Consider the following 17,011-nt stretch of genomic DNA (forward strand, 5'->3'; position numbering starts at 1 on the left):
ACTTAAGTCTCTAATCCCAAACTGCTTCCTTTCTTTTACCTTCCCAGTTTTTTGGCTTCTTATTTGGCAGGGTGAATGATAATTCCATCATGTAACTGTTTTCAGTGTTGGAAAAATTATGTGGAATTCAGTTTATTCTGGATGATTCTAGTGTATATTTAGAAGAACACGTGAGGGGAAAATATACTGCAGTTGACATTCTGGTTGAATATCTCCAAAAGTGGTGCTATGAGTGCTATTTTGTTGAAACTTACCATGTTTAAAATGTAGCTGATTCCTACTTGTTTTATATTTACTAAGATTCTTTAAGGGTAATTAGTGAAAGTGTCTAGAGATCTTTGGAAGAATGTAATTGCAAATTCAGAGAATAATAATTTCACATTAAAAAAAACTAATAAGTTTTAGTTTTCCATAAAACATTCCTGTGCTAGTGCCTTAAAAATCCCAACTGTGTTTCTTTGTATAACCATACAGCTATCTGGATTAGGGTCATGTTTAAGAAAACATTGAAGAGAGAATTTGGAGACTAGAAAAGTTGAAATGATTATTAATCAGCAGAGTTTATTGAGCAGTTAGTGTGTGTTGAGAACGATACTAGTTGTGCCAGGGGATTGCAAAAGACATTTAAAACAGCTCTTGGCCTTAAAGACTTTATGGTTTAAAAAATGTTTGTGAAATGGGGAAAGGAAAAAAGAATCATTCTTTTTAAATTTAAAAGGGCACACTGCACTCTTCCTTTGGAATACTTTGAAATATTTATCATTTTTTCATTTTGGACCAGTATTCAACAACTTAGGCTGAGCTTTGCTTCTGTAACTGCATTTGAAGTGAATATTATCTGAAGATTATCTGGTTCTTTCTAGGAGAATAATTTATTGATTTAGCATCAGTAATATAGATATACTTAGCTATATTCAAAATTTAGACACTAGCAGTCTTATAAGTACTTCATGATACTAGTTTTATACCTATATTATGACTTACACTTTACTGAGTATACTTTTTCCCACAAAGAACCTGTGAGGTAGTTAGGAAACTGAGGCTCAGAAAGGTTAAATGTTTTGTTCATGTTCGTTATTAGCTTTTTCACTAGGTCTTTTAAAATTGTAATGGTCTGAGACAGCTAGGTGGTGCAGTGGATAGAGCACTGGCCCTGGAATCAGGAGGACCTGAGTTCAAAATTTGGCCTCATACACTTAATAATTACCTAGCTGTATGACCTTGGGCAAGCCACTTAACCCCATTGCCTTAAATTAAAAAAAATCCTAATGGTCACTTTGGCTATTACATATTGAATCCAGAACTTGAATTTGATTTTCTTAGCACTATTCTGTACCGTGAATTGTAATTTTAATCTCTTACTTAAATGTTATATATTGAGTTTGTGATGGTTATTGAATATTGTCAGATATAAAAATCCATTCTAAAAAATTCTGGCAAATTCATCTGTGTTACTCTTTTTTTTTTTTAAGATTTGCTTTTGGGGTGGCTAGGTGGCATAGTGGATAAAGCACCAGCCTTGGAGGCAGGAGTACCTGGGTTCAAATCCAGTCTCAGACACTTAATAATTACCTAGCTGTGTGGCCTTGGGCAAGCCACTTAACCCCATTTGCCTTGCAAAAACCAAAAAAAAAAAAAAGATTTGCTTTTCAACAACTAAAAAAAAAAAGAAAAAATAACATTAGGAATGGAATTGTATTTTATAGAGAAAATTAAATAAACATGTTATTTCTACAGTCCAAGAAGTAGATTTTGGTTTATCTTTATGGCAGCTAGTTAGTCCAGGGGATTGTACTGATCCTGGAGTCAGGAAACCACTGGTTTAGATCCTAATTGCCCATGTTACTTAATCTCCCTCAGCCTCAGTTTTTCTTTTTTTGTAAAAGGGGAATCATAGCACCTCTCTTACTGGTTTGTTGTGAGGTTCAAACAAAATAACATATCAAATGCCAATAGCTAAAGCACTAGCTATTATTAACATTTTCTTGCAGTGTTATAATAAAACTAATGCCCTACCTTTTGTGTAAATAAGCCTGAAATCACAGTATCTTTTTTTTTCCACTTCCTCAAAAAAGTTAACTTTTCTTTAAGGGTTTTTTCTTTTTTTTTCTTTTTTGCAAGGCAATGGGGTTAAGTGGCTTGCCCAAGGCCACACAGCTAGGTAATTAAGTGTCTGAGGCTGGATTTGAACTCAGGTACTCCTGACTCTAGGGCCAGTGCTGTATCCACTGCGCCACCTAGCCACCTGTTAACCTTTTCTTTAAAGATAACCAGCAGAAGTTACTTGGAGCACTTCACCTTAATATTTTTGAGCGGATATATTAACTCTCTCTTTTTTTTATTTGGAAGCTAGTATATGGCTCTTTTTATGTTATTTAGAAAGAATTTGTAATCTTTGGAAATTTTTTCAAGGGAGTTTGTGAATATATAAGAATCTGGCCATAAGAAGAGAGCAATGACAGAATGGCTAGCGATCTGTCTTCAGAGTCTGGAAGGACTGTCCTCTGACAGACATAGACCCTGAGGAAATCACTTAATCTCTTAGTTGCTCAAGGCAACTTTCTGAAATAAGAAGTTGTAGAGAAGCTGACATTTTTGCTAGTGTTTGACTAAAATAATTACAAGTCACTTAAGCAAGGGGGAAAACAGTCAAGAGCTCATTCAAAAAAAATCAAACATTTCTTGTTAGGGATAGAGGGGCAGGGATAATATGTATATTGTCATTGCAATTCATGAATACTATACATTTCACCTGATTAAATTTTAACTCTTTAACTTAATTTCCCTTTTACTTCAATGCCCAGAAAGTTTCAAAATTGATTGATAGGAATTTACCTCATCTGTTCATTTACCCTCTGACAAATGTAAAGAGCTGATAAGTAATAAAATGGCCAAAACAGCAGATTTGGTCATCTGTTTTAAATAATTTGTAAATAATTAACTTTGACTATTTGTGTTTTAGAGAATTTATTAATTCTTTCTCTGTGCTCCCTCTAACCATTATGTAATTCTTATCAGATGTAAAAGATGTTTTTCAAAAAGTGGGAGTGGGCACCCATACCCTACCTCCATCACCTATGTCCCAGGTAGAGTGGAAGGAGGGAATGCAAATAGATTTCCAAATAGGTATTTGATAATGGTTGTTTGAGCTTGTAATTGTTCTTGAGAAATAAAATGTTGTGATTTAATGTAGAATGTAAATTCCTTTAAGACAGGCCTTTATTTGTTTTTGCCTTTGTATCTACAGTACAACAAGTAGGTGCTTAAAAAAGATTTATTGAATCACATTAGTGATGTTGGCTCTATAAATGGATTGAACTAATAATCTCTGCTTCTTGGAGATTTCCCCTGCACTAATACCCCAAGGTCTTTAAGAACTTCTGTAATACTAAAGGGGAAATGGCTGGAGTTAGAAAATTTTTATCAGATTTTTGTTTGATAGTGTCAGTCCCTATAAGGTTAGCATGTCTAATAAGTAATTTTTAAAAAATGTTGATTTTCTTTATTATTAACTTTCCCTACACACATATATATATATATATAAACACATATGCACACACAGAAGCACATAAAAAAAGTCATTTCTGAATATAGCCTCTCCTACCTAGCCGACTTACATTTTCAGAATTTAAAAAGAAAAAAAAATCATTCAGCCTATCAGTATCTCACAGCATAAGCATAAGCAATATTTTGTAGCTATTGGTTCCTCGTTCCTTGCATGAAGGGTAGTAAGGGGAAAGAGCATTTTATCATCTATTTTCAGAGACAAGCATGATCTTTAAAAATTCACAGAATTCAATTTAACATTATCATTTTTTTAGTTTACACTGTGAAACTAATGTATATATTGTTTTCCTGATTTTGCTTCTTTTGAACTATTGTTGGGTCACACAGATCTAACCAAATATCTCTGGATTTGTATTATTTATTCTTTCTTATGACCCAATAATAATCCTACATATTCATGGACCATATTTCTTTTTTTTAATTTAAATTTATTTTTATTAAAGATATTATTTGAGTTTTACATTTTCCCCCAATCTTGTTTCCCGCCCCCCCCCCCAGAGAGCACTCTGTCAGTCTTTACTTTATTTCCATGTTCTACCTTGATCCAAATTGGGTGTGATGAGAGAGAAATCATATCCTTGAAGAGAAGTCTAAGAGGTAACAAGATCAGACAATAAGCTATCTTTTTTTTTTTCTAAATTAAAGGGAATAGTCCTTGCACTTCCTTCAAACTCCACAGCTCCTTATCTGGATACAGATGGCACACTCCTTTGCAGACAGCCCAAAATTGTTCCTGATTGTTGCCCTGATGGAATGAGCAAGTCCTTCAAGGTTGAACATCATTCCCATGTTGCTGTTAGGGTGTACAGTGTTTTTCTGGTTCTGCTCATCTCACTCAGCATCAGTTCATGCAAATCCCTCCAGGCTTCCCTGAATTCCCATCCCTCCTGGTTTCTAATAGAACAGTAGTGTTCCATGACATACATATACCACAGTTTGCTAAGCCATTCCCCAATTGAAGGACATTTACTGGATTTCATGGACCATATTTCATTTAACCATCAAGTAAATTGAATTCTAGTTGTTTGCTTTGGGGGCTAGGTTTTGAAAGGGTATTAAGGAACTTGGGCCATTATGAGAACCTGCCTAGAATTTATCCAGTGAAAATTTTATGAATCACTAGTTAACAGTTAAAGAGCCATTTTCCTTTCATTGCACATGTGCAAAAATTGATTCACTTGTCTAGGTCATAGGATCTATTAGCAATGCTAGCAGATGACAATAGCCTACTGACTGCAGTTCCTTTTCTATAAAATCAAGCTTCTCTGGACATCTGTAAATGTTAAGCCACATAGTTTTTAAGAGGAATAATCTTGTTCTCACTTGTGTGTTCAGTTTATCATTACTCTATAAGGAATCATAAAATATAGTTTAAAAATTGTTTTCAAGCTTGTTTTTTGTATTTTTTCCCTTGTTCTTGGCAAGCATTAACTTTCTCTTCTTGCTCCACTCCTCCCCCCCCCGATTTTCCCACAATTGATACCTGTTAAATCTACATTATTATAATCTTAGAGTAGGTCTCACTAGTGTATTTTGTTTTATAGTATGCCACACTGTTATAAGAGTCAAAGGCAGAGTGTGTGTTTTCAAGTGAAACCAGATCCCATATACTTGTACTTGTGGAAGATTTTTAAACTTGAGCCATTCTTTAAAGTATTTTGTTCATATGGTAGATTGGGTGCTTACTATATGCAAAAATTACTGTGCTGCATTTAAAGATAGCTGAGAAATGGACTCTGCAACAGAAACTTACACAGTACTTGGAGGGAGATCACAAGTAAGTTCCAGAACAGTCATTCATGCTTCTGTAGTCACTTGAAGGTTCACAAGGCCCTTTTCTTCCAACAATCTTGTAAGGAAGGAAATAGAAATATTATCTTCATTTTCATGTTGAAGAAACTGAGGCTCAGGGAGGTCAAGGGATCTCCCTTAATTCATATAGTTAGTGGGAGAGTGCAAGACTGATTCCAAGTTCACTCTTTTTAATAGGTGCTATAGGTAGGTTTTTTTGAGTGTTACAAATGAAATGTTGATGAAATTCAAAAAAATGAGTGATTGCTTCCAGCTAAAAAAGGAGTGTTAGGGAAGGATAAAGAAGGTCATCTTCTAGGAAATGGCATTTGAGCTATGCCTAAAGGGGCAAATGGTGTAGCATATGGGAGTTCATTTCAGGCAAAGGGAGCAGCATACACAAAGAGACAGTTAGGAAAACAACTTACGTTTTTGACAAATAGTGAATAATTCATATTTGTCTGGAGCATAGAATTTTGTTGGGAAGAAGTTGGAAATAAGACTTGAAAGGTAAGGTAGTGGGGTGGTAGAGTTTGGACTTTGTTATAGTACATTGAACTTTTGTTAAGTACCCATTATGTGGAGAGCATTGTACTATGCAGTAATAGAGAGCCATGGGAGATTTTTGAACTTGGTAATAAAGGGATCTTGGACAGGTTAATATAGCAGGTTATTCTGAGTAAATTAAAAGAGTGACTTGAGGCAAGGAGACCAGTTGGGAGGTTATTGCCAAACTGATGGTTAGCTGGTTCTCAAACTGGACTTTTCTATCCCAGGTTTTCAGTATTTGCACAGTTTGTCTCCAAGCCTAGAGAACAACTCTCTCTTCACCTCTTTTTCTTGAATTCTTTTTTCTGAATCTCAGCTGATTTTCTTCCTGAAGCCTTCCCTGATATTCCCATTTGGTGATGATTGCCCCCTCCTCTAATTATCTTGCATTTGCTTAACTTTGCACATGTTATATCTGTCTTCTAGTAATGTAAGTTTTTTGTTGGTAAGACCGGTTTCATGTTTTTGTTTTTGTCTCAGAGCCTCTAGACCATAGCAACAGAAGTTAGAGGTCATTTCAAGAGAATACCCCCATTTTATAGATGAGGAAAAGAAGGTCCAGAGAGATTCAATAATTTGCCCAAAGTCACAGTGGCAATAGATGTCAGTAAGCTTGTAACTCTGGTAATGTCTTACCAAATCCAATAAACCTTTTGTTCCATATATACAATAGAGGCTTAAATACTTTTTGAATTGAATTGAATTTCAGTAGCCTACATTTCATGTGAGGTGATAAGGAACTGAACTGTGTTGGGTGGTATTGGGGATGAATATTTGTCTTAGAATCTAAGTTGTTTTAAATACTCGCTAAATAAGTGCTCTTTTCTTTGTAGACTCTTTAATATTGGCCTTATACCTCAGAGAACTTATATCCTTTGTTAAGTCAATTTAATATTCAATAAACATTATAAATGTTTTTAAAATTATTTTCCTTATATTCAGGCCAGGGAAGGTAGGCATGATTCCATGAATTCTATTCCTTTGTTAGTAGTCATTCTATTCAAATAGTCTTTTTTAGTTAAACTTTAAATATAGTTGGAAAAGAAGAAGTTGGGAGAGCTGACTGGTATGCTATGTGTAAATTGAGTTTATCTGTACCTGTTAATCTGGTTTTCTTAAGTTAGACCTTTTAAATAGTCCATTGAGGGAGGCCAATATTGGTAAGTGAATTGAAAGATTTTATGTAGGACTAGGCAAAACAGTCTACCCTAGGTTAGTCAGGAGCTGATTATATAATATTTGGGCATCTCTACACGTATATTCCAATTCCTAATGTGTTTTGAATGTTCGGCAATTTTTGTTTTGTAGTTCTGCACCTGGAGCTCAAGGTAATCAAAAAAATATAATAAATCATTTTTCCTGTGTTTTGCTTTGGTATGTTCTATCTGAATGGTCAATTTTACTCCCTCCTCCATGCCACCCAAAATTATTAAAATGTTATTACAAGGGAAAGCTAGGTGGTGCAGTTGATGAAGCACCGGCCCTGGAGTCAGGAATGCCTGAATTTAAATCCGGCCTCAGACACTTAATTACTTAGCTGTGTGGCCTTGGGCAAGCCACTTAACCCCATTGCCTTGCAAAAAAAACAAACCTAAAAAAATCATAACAAAAAGGTATTTGGTATATGCTTTTTTGGCTTAAAGTATGGTATCATTGTCCAGGACTAGCCTGATACTAGTTTCATTTGGCTGCCGTATCAGAGATCTCCTTTGAATGAAAAAGGAATTGTATGGTTATTCTTTGCCATGTAAGAATTCTCTTGAGGATCAAAAGGAGTCTGGATCAGTCTCCTGACTAAAGTAGCTACCTCTAAAATTCTCCTTTTTCCCATTTCTCTCTTTTCCCTTCTCTCCCCACCTCCATTTTTTCCCTTGCTGTTTATAAAATTTAACTTCCTTCCAATGTTGGGTAGGTTGATTTATCAGAATAAAGTTAAACCAAAAAAAGTCTTGCATTTTATGGTAATTGTCAATGAAAGGTTTACTAGGAAAGTCAGTTCTGTGAATGCCAGTTTCTCAATACTGGCAATAACAGTAAAGAGAGGATAGCTAGACATTTTTCTAGATTTTGGTTTTCTTATTTTGTTGATTTGGTTGTCTTGTTTTTGGGGCAAGTAATCTTACTCATTTGCTAGAAAAATTTACATTATAATTTCTGATAAATTTTTGTTTTAGAACATAGTGTTTATTTTTTGCTATCAAAATAATGTTTGTAACATATGTTTTAGTGTAACTGTAATTTGCCATCAATTTTTCATAGAAACATCATGTTAAAATAGGAAGGAATTGTAAAGATTATCAGTCTAACATCCTGTTTTACAGTTGAGAAAACAGACACAAAAAGAAGTACTTTTCCATCCAGACCAATCTTTTACCATATACTGGTAATTTCTTCTTTTAGCTTAAGAATTAATCTAATTTAATTAAGCTTTTACTATTTGCAAAACACTGAGTTAAATCTTGGGGGCACAAATAGAAAATTAAGAGTCTGTGATCTCATGAAGCTCATAGTCTTTGAGAAAGATGACACATGTGGAAGGTTTCAGCAGCAAGTCAGATGGGAAAGACCCCTGGTCCTTTGAGAGTGACAGCAAAGTAGATGGCATTGCCTCTTTTAAAATTTTTTTTTCCATTGATAAAATTCTATCAGTTTGTAATGTTGAATTATTTGATAGATCCAAGCACTCTGTTGATAAGAACTTTCTTTCTACATCTTTAGTAGCTGTGGCTGCAGTCCTTGCAAAAGCAGCTGCCAGGTTGAATCTTCAAGGGAACCTTCTCAGGATGATGGATAACGCTGAGGGCAATGTTACTGCAATGGTTCTTGGATTCTGGGTCCTACATAATCTCCTTCAGAGTTTGAAGGGAGATGGTGGGCACAGTGGAGGTTATGTTATAACTAACCTGGCATAAACTGCTGCCATCTCTCCCTCATCATCTAAGCTGACTTGCTCATTTGTATGAATGACAGTTGGTGGGGATGACTGGCCACTGCTCTGCACAGAGGATAATAGTTGTGAGATGAGAGTGGTGCTGCCACTCACAGGGCTCCTGAGCTTGTCTTGAAAATTCTGATGGAAAAATAAAATACTAGAATGAAAATTTTTCTGACCTGGTTGTCTGAATTTTGAGTTAGTCAGTTATAAATAAAATAGGTCATTTATCCCTACCCTAATCTCTGTGCTGACCTCCAACTGCCTGTCAGACATCTCCAACTGGATGTTCTATGTCTAAAATTGAACTCATTATTTCTTCCTTCTTCCAAGCTTCCTCATTTCTACTGAGAGCATTATCTTCCTTCCAGTCTCCTAGGCTCACAACCTAGGTTTCATCTTTAGTTCTTTACTATCTCTCACATCCTATATCCAGTCTGTTACCAAGGCTTGTCTATATTACTTTTGCAGCATCTCTCCAATATATTCTGTTTGTCATCAGAGATAGCTGCCACACTAGTACCTGTTAGCTAACCTGCCACAACTCTTTCCCTACTCTTAACTTCATCCTCCCATCAGCCACCCAATTAATTGTTTTAAAGCACAGGTTTGACCATGTCAGTCTTTCCTCCCTCATGATCAATAATTATTATTTCATTGTCTTCTCGTGACTGTCTTAAGGGTTCAAAGTCCTTCATAACCAGCTTCCCCTTTCAAATTTTCTTTTCTTTTTAACTATTCATTAAGCATGACTTGTCACAAGCTGAATGATCTTAGAAGACTTGGACTCAAAATTTTATGGACTATCTTGGTTGAACCATTGGCATCCTGCTACACATATAACTTCTTTTTGTATCAGTTTTCTATGCTACAGACTCTGCTGAGAGATTGTAAATAATAAGTCAATAGTTATACAGAATTCTGTGATTCACAAATAGATTATATATATTAAATTTCATTTGATCATTAACATAATCTTGTGAGTTAAGTAGTAAAATTAATGCTATCCTTTAGAAAACAGAGATCAGAGACATTGGTTAATGTAAGTGTGACAAAAGTGACTTGAATTGATCTTTTTTTTACCCTTTCATCCATACCCTTGACCCTCTTTTATTTTTTATTTTCTTTAATTTATTTTAAAAATTTATTTCTTTTGAATTTTACAGTTTCCTCCCCAGTCTTGCTTCCTTCTCCCCCGAAGGCAGTCTGTTAGTCTTTACATTGTTTCCATGATATACATTGATCCAAGTTGAATGTGATAAGAGAGAAATCAGTGGGTCCCGGTGAAGAAGACAAAGCATAACATATCAAAATTATATAATAAGATTTTTTTTAAAAATTAAAGGTAATTTTTTCTTTAATTTATTTACACATTACTAAAATATACTTGTTTAAGAGCAAACAGAATACCCCCTCCCCCACAAAAATATAAAACCGCATGAGAAATAAAGAGAAAAAAATATGTTTCAGTCTGTGTTCTGATACCATCAGCTCTGTTTCTGGTGGACTACATTCTTTAGCCTAAGTTACTTCCATATTTTTTCACAGTTGCTCTTGCTGATTGTAATTCCCTCCATCCATTCTTCCCCATTACCATCTATTATATTTTCTCTTTCCTTTCACTTTGTCCCTCTTCAAAAATGTGTTGTGGGTCAACTAAATGGATAGAGCACTGGTCCTGGGGCCAGGAGGCCCAAGTCTATATCCCACCCCAGAGACCAGCAACCACCCGGCCCCTGGTCCTGGATAGGCAACCCAATCTCACCACCTTGCAAAAAGTAAAAAAGAAAATATGTTATATCTGACAATCTTCTCCTGTGATCTACCCTCTCCTCTATCACCCACATCCCCCTTCCTCTTTCCCTTTCCTCTTTCTCTCCTTTTTCTTCTAGATGTCTATACTCTATTGAGTGTGTATGCTGTTTCCTCTCTGAGCCATTTCCGATGAGAATGAAGGCTCCCTCATTCCCCTGCACCTTCCCCACTTTCACACCATTGCACAAGCTGCATGAAATATCTTTTACGTGAAATATCTTAGCCTGTTCTATCTCTCCTTTCTTTTATTTCCCAGTACATTTCCTTTTCACCCATTGCCTACATTTTTACAATATATTATACCTTCAAATTCAACTTTCTCCTATGCGTCATCTATAAAAGCTCCTTCTACATGCTCTATTAAATGAGAAGATTCATATAAGTATTATCAGTAACATCTCTCCATGCAGGAATACATGTAATTCCTCATCATTAAGTCCCTCATAATTTACGCATCTCACCCACACTCTCTAGGCTTCACCTGAGTCCTGTACTTGAAGATCAAACTTTCTGTTTATCTATAGTTGTTTCAACAGGAACATTTGAAATCCCCCTGTTTCGTTGGAAGTCCATCTTTTCCCTTGGAAGAGGATGTTCAGTTTTGCTGGGTAGTTAATTCTCAGTTGCATTCCAAGCTCTTTTTCCTTCTGGAATATTATATTCAAAGCCCCATGAGCCCTTAATGTTGATGCTGCTAAGTCCTGGGTAATGAATTGTAGCTCCATGATATTTGCATTGTGTCCTTCTGGTTGCTTGTAATATTTTCTCTTTGACTTGGAAGTTCTGGAACTTGGCTATAATATTCCTGGGGTTTGTTTTTTTGGGATCTCTTTCCAGAGGAGATTGGTGGATTCTCTCAGTTTCTATGGATATCAGGGCAATTTTCCTGTAGAAATTTTTTAATTCTTTAAAATTCTTTAATTCTATAAAAATGAGGTCAAGGCTCAGTTTTCTTAATCATGACTTTCAGGTGGCCCAATAATTTTTAAATTGTCTTTTCCTGGATCTGTTTTCCAGATTCATTGTTTTTTTCAATGAGATATTTCACATTTTCTTATAGTTTTTCATTCTTTTGGTGTTGAATTATTGTGTCTTGATTTCTCTCAAAGTCATCAACTTCCTTTAGCTCCATTCTACTTCTGAAGGATTTGTTTTCCTCAGAGAGCTTTCTTATCTTCTTTTCCATCTGGCCAATTCTGCTTTTTAAAGCAGTCATCTCCTTGATAACTTTTTGAACTTTTTTATCCATTTGACATAACTGGTTTTTAACATGTTATTTTCTTCAGCTTTTTTTGGATCTCCTTGACTAAGATACTGACTTTTTGCATGTTTTTCCTGTATCTCATTTCTTTTCCCAATTTTTCTTCCACCTCCTTTACTTGATTTTCAAAATCTTTTTTGAGCTCTGTCATAACATGAGCCCAACTTCTATATTTCTTGGAGTCCTTAGATTCAGAAGCTTGGACTTTATCATCTTCAGATTGAGTATTGTGGGCCCTCCATGGGACCAAAATAATTGTCTATGGTCAGGTTCCTTTTTTTTTCAGTTTACTCATTTTCCCAGCCTATGTGTGGTTTTGTGGTTGTTTCCTGATGTTTTTGAGTAATATTGGGACACCTCAAGAATCTCAGTATGTGAGGCTCTGACTGTTCCCCAGTCTATTGAATGGCCACAAGCTCACCCCTTTGGGGCCCTAGACTGCAATCAGGGTCTGAATGTGGTCAAAGCCCCAGAGTCCTGTCCCAGGGACAGAGGACAGACCTCGGCAGTCTCCCTCCACTCCCTTACCTTCTGTGGACTGAGCCCCATGTTTTGGGGAGGACCTAATGGAATACTTTATTCAACATCTCTTCCTAGGACAGAGTTACATAATATAACTGATCAACCTTGATGGACTCACTCATTCCATCAGTGTCTGTAATGGAGAATACCATCTGTTTCCAGAGAAAGAATTGTGGAATTTGAACAAAGACTATTACCTTTAATTTAGGAAAAAAAACTAATCTTGTTATTGCTTATACATTTATGTTTCTTCCTTAAGGATATGATTTCTCTTTCATCACATTCAATTTGGATCAATGTATACCATAGAAACAATGTAAAGACTGGCAAATTGCCTTCTGTGGGGTGGGGGTGGGGTGGGGGGAGGGAAGTAAGATTAGGGGAAAAATTTTAAAACTCAAAATAAATAAAATCTTTATAATTAAAAAAAAAAGATTGTGAGCTCCTCAAGGACGGGGACTACCTTTATGTCCCCAGGGTTTAAAAAGCACATAGAAAGTACTGAATGATTGATCATGGCTCTTTAACAGCTTACAGTTTTACTTTTAAACATTCTTAGATCTTCATGGTATGCCATAGTCAAAATTAGTCTAGGAAGTTATTTTTATGTAATATTCTGTCACATAATTTCAGTGTGTCTATGATCTCATCAGTGTGATGACTCTTACTCCTGACATAACTTTTATACATGCCTTTTTATTCTGTTCAGTTCTTGTATTTTTCTTTCCATAAATCTTCTTTAGAAGATAGATTCAATGTACTAGGTGCCTTCCTTTGGGTCTTTAAATATAAAGTATGCAGCACTTGCTATCAATACATGATCTCCTTTCCCAATCATATATTTCCTAGATGATATCTTTTATGCCCTTTCTTATATTCAGTTTTGCAGTGGAATTATATTTCTCTGGTTGAAAAATAGTTTAATTTAATGGAATAAAATTTGAATGGGAGAAACCTCAGAGGTTATTAACTTAATCTATCTCATGGTATAGTTCCTTTGTACTAATAACCACTTACATTTACATATTGCTTTAAAGTTTAAGAAGCACTTTCTTTACCAAAACCTGAAAGTAAAATTTAATGGTATAATTTTTATTTAAATGAGGAAGCTGAAGTGCTGGGAGAGTAAGTGATTAGCCCTGGTCACATGAGTAAGGACAATCTGAACAAGATTTTGAACTTGTACTTTTCCTATTTCTCAAGCCCAGTCATCTTTCTATTTTACCATCTTGAAATTCCCTTAGGGCTACTCATCTGTCTTTTTTCTTCATCTCCAATGAGAGAGAAATCACTAAACTTGTAAGACAATAGCATCTATTGATGGGCAGCTCTTATTGGTCATTATTGTTTCTATTAAACTGAAATCAGGCTTTTTATAACTTCTTGCTATTTGTCATACCTAGGTCTACTTTTGAAAGCATTTAGAACAAGTTAAATCCCTTTTCCATGTGACTGATTTTTCTGATACTGTTCCTTTAAAAAAAAATCTAACTGGCTTTTAAAAACTAAGCATCTGTCAACCACTCCCCTTATAACATGATTTTGTTATTTCTCACCATCCTTGTCTTGCCTCACTTTGTCCATCTTCATCTTAAAAGTTCTTACCCAATATTTCCAATGTGTTCTAATGATTATTTTGTATGTTATCTCCTTAATTCTAGACATTATATTTCTTAGTAACATAAGGGTGTATCAGCTTTTTTTTTTATTCTTGATTCTCTGACCCTGTAGATGATAAAAAGCTCCAAGTCTGTCTTTTTCTTGTTGGAGAATGTTTCCCAGGGAGAAGAAAATTAAAGGGCAAGTGGAGAGGCCATCCCTTAGTTCTCATCCCTCAGAGTGCAGCCAATATGTTTTCCAGGGCTTCCTTTTTAGAAGGGGGTAAGAAAAAGAGACTAGAGAGGGATTTGGGTTTTTTTTTGCCGTTGAGTATTTGTTGTAACTAGATGGGCAAAACACTATTATTATATGTCACTTGCCAAGACATGGTATAGTTTTGTTATATAGAATTCTTGTAATAATATTCACTTTTATGGTACTTTACTTGTGATAACTTATTTAAATGTGATCTTTTATGTACAGTGACTTAGAGCTTTTATTTATTGAAAAAACATTAAACTCTTTTATTAGTATGCTTTGTGTAGAATCACAAACTCTTTAAGGGTCAGAAGGAATATTAGGGATTAATCTAATTTAACCCCTGATTGAGGTATATTTTCCTCTTTTTTATTATTGATAAATGTATATTTATACTCTATTTGAAGATTTCTAGTGGTGGGAAATTCACTACTTAGTAAAGGACTATTCCACGTTTTTGTGAAGTTTTAATTGTTAGCAAATTATGATTGTGCCAACATTTGTTTCCTTATAACCTCTTATTATAGGTCCTGGTTCTGCCATCTAAGATCAAGCAGAATAAGTATATTCTTCATTTTTTCTGACAGATTTTCAAATATTTAAAGACCTTAATTAGGTCTCTTTAAATTGTCTTTCCTCAAGGCTAATAGAGCCTCATATAGAATTGTTGCAAGCCCCCTCATCATTCTGCTTGGATAAATTTGTTAATGTCTTCCCCAAAACCTAATGGAATACTTTACTCAATATGTCTTCCTAGGACAGAGTTATATAACTGCTATTTCCATCACTCTAGACATTGTACTTATATTAATGCAGCCTAATATCAAATTAGCTTTTTTTGACAGACACATTATTTTGTTGGATTCATTGAACTTAGTTTTAAAATTCCTTGGTCTTTTTCCATGTGACTTGTCTAGCCAGTTCTTCTGTATTTCAGTACTAGTACAATTGATGTTTTGACTTAAAATTTATCCCTGTTAAGTTTCATCTTAATTGGCTTGGCATATTGTTGCCAGTTGAGATCTTTTTCAAATTACAGATCAATCCTTCATTGTGTTATGAGTTATCCCTCCCAGACCACTGTTACCCACAAATTTATCCCTATCCCAGTATTTTGTACTGGCAGTTACCAATGTTAATTGCTCAAATGTCTAATATAATTATTCATTTGTTATGTGGAAAGTTTTTCTCTTTAGACAAAAGAAAAAGAGAAGAGTAGAGCATTTAGAATGGGGTAGGCTTTTGTATTTCTAAATTACCTTGTACATTGAAACTTTCAGAGAAACTTCAGAGAAATAAAGCACAACATAAGTTAGGATCTTTGACATATGAATTTTTCATAGACTTTTGAAATGTAAAAGACATTAGAAATTATTCATTTAATCTCACCTGTACCCATCTTACTGATGGAAAACTGACTTTCATGAAAAGAAATGACTTTTTAAAGTCAAAAAGCTTGCATATGATAGAACTTCAATCCATTCTTCTGACTTCTAGACCAGTGTCTTGCTTTAGAAATATTTTTTTGGTGATGGTATTCCTTAAGGAAGAAAATATTTTTCACATGCATCAGGACAATGTCAGAATTTGATATTTAGGTAAATGATGTCATATACTTAGGGGAAAGAAACTGGACTAGTGATTTCATTGATAGAGGGAATTTCTGAATTAAGAATACTTCCCTTGCCAATAAAGGTTAGTACCTTCTTTGTAACCTAGAGTGATGGACAGTCTAAAAGACTGAAACTTTAAAACAATATCCAGATCTATGATTTTATTGGTAGAGGGAATACCTTCTACCTTCTACTAAGGCTCCCTAACAAAGACAGGCAAATATTTCTGCAATTTATAGTTTAGAAAGTTACCTTTGGAGCAGAGATTAAATTTCTTGCCTTGAGTCAGAGCCAGAATAATGCAGCAGTTACAGTTGAACTCAGCTCATCTTGACTCCCAAGACTGAAGATCTTTCTATGCCAAGATGGCTCTTCACTGCACATTTTTACTGTAGATGATTATCAAGTCATTGATGTCATCAGCTAACATTCCCAATTTAGCTTTAAGAAAGGGAAGAATAGGACTTCATGACTTAACAAATAAGGTGTGGGAACCAAGTGTAACTTAAGAATTTCCGATTAGTCAAAAGATTTTGCTTAGAAGTAGGACAAATTAAAAACAAACAAGTAGAGAAAACAAAAGGATATTTGAATAAAAAAGAATAGTAGCCACAAGTGAAAATCTAAATGTCACCTGATAAAAATACAACCTGTTTTAATTGGTCAAGGTTGCTACATTTTAAAACTACACACTTTTATTTTCATTTCAGTTCTTGTGACTAACAGATGACATAATGTGAATACTGGTTTGAGTCTAGTTTCTGAAATATAATGACTTAGTGACTCTGGACAAGTCACTTAAACTCTCAGTGCATTCTAGGACATTTTCTTTTCTAGTGCTGGCTTGTTGGGATGAGACCTGCTAGATTCTTTGCGCAGTTCAGGGATAGAAGATATTGTAATTTGCTTATTGAATTACAACTTATTCTTATAATTTTTTTGGGTTTTTTGCAAGGCAAATGGGGTTAAGTGGCTTGCCCAAGGCCACACAGCTTGGTAATTATTAAGTGTCTGAGACCAGATTTGAACCCAGGTACTCCTGACTCCAGGGCGGGTGCTTTATCCACTACGCCACCTAGCTGCCCCCTATTCTTATAATTCTTA

General features: G+C 35.0%; 1 protein-coding gene and 1 long non-coding RNA gene across 3 annotated transcripts in view; one reads left to right on the forward strand and one right to left on the reverse strand.

Annotated features, from left to right (window-relative positions):
• The window catches only part of LOC141495567 (uncharacterized), a 58,034-nt gene extending 52,173 nt beyond the window's left edge, over positions 1 to 5,861 (reverse strand). The window contains exons 1-2 of the long non-coding RNA XR_012470810.1: positions 5,787 to 5,861; positions 5,321 to 5,416 (exon numbers count right to left, since the gene is read on the reverse strand). This is a non-coding gene — a long non-coding RNA (uncharacterized LOC141495567). The remainder of the gene's footprint in view (positions 1 to 5,320; positions 5,417 to 5,786) is intronic.
• The window catches only part of RAB11FIP3 (RAB11 family interacting protein 3), a 184,845-nt gene that overhangs the window by 22,327 nt on the left and 145,507 nt on the right, over positions 1 to 17,011 (forward strand). The gene's annotated exons all lie outside the window — the stretch shown is intronic.

Source organism: Macrotis lagotis, chromosome 8, assembly GCF_037893015.1.
Source record: "Macrotis lagotis isolate mMagLag1 chromosome 8, bilby.v1.9.chrom.fasta, whole genome shotgun sequence".
Taxonomy (NCBI): domain Eukaryota; kingdom Metazoa; phylum Chordata; class Mammalia; order Peramelemorphia; family Peramelidae; genus Macrotis; species Macrotis lagotis.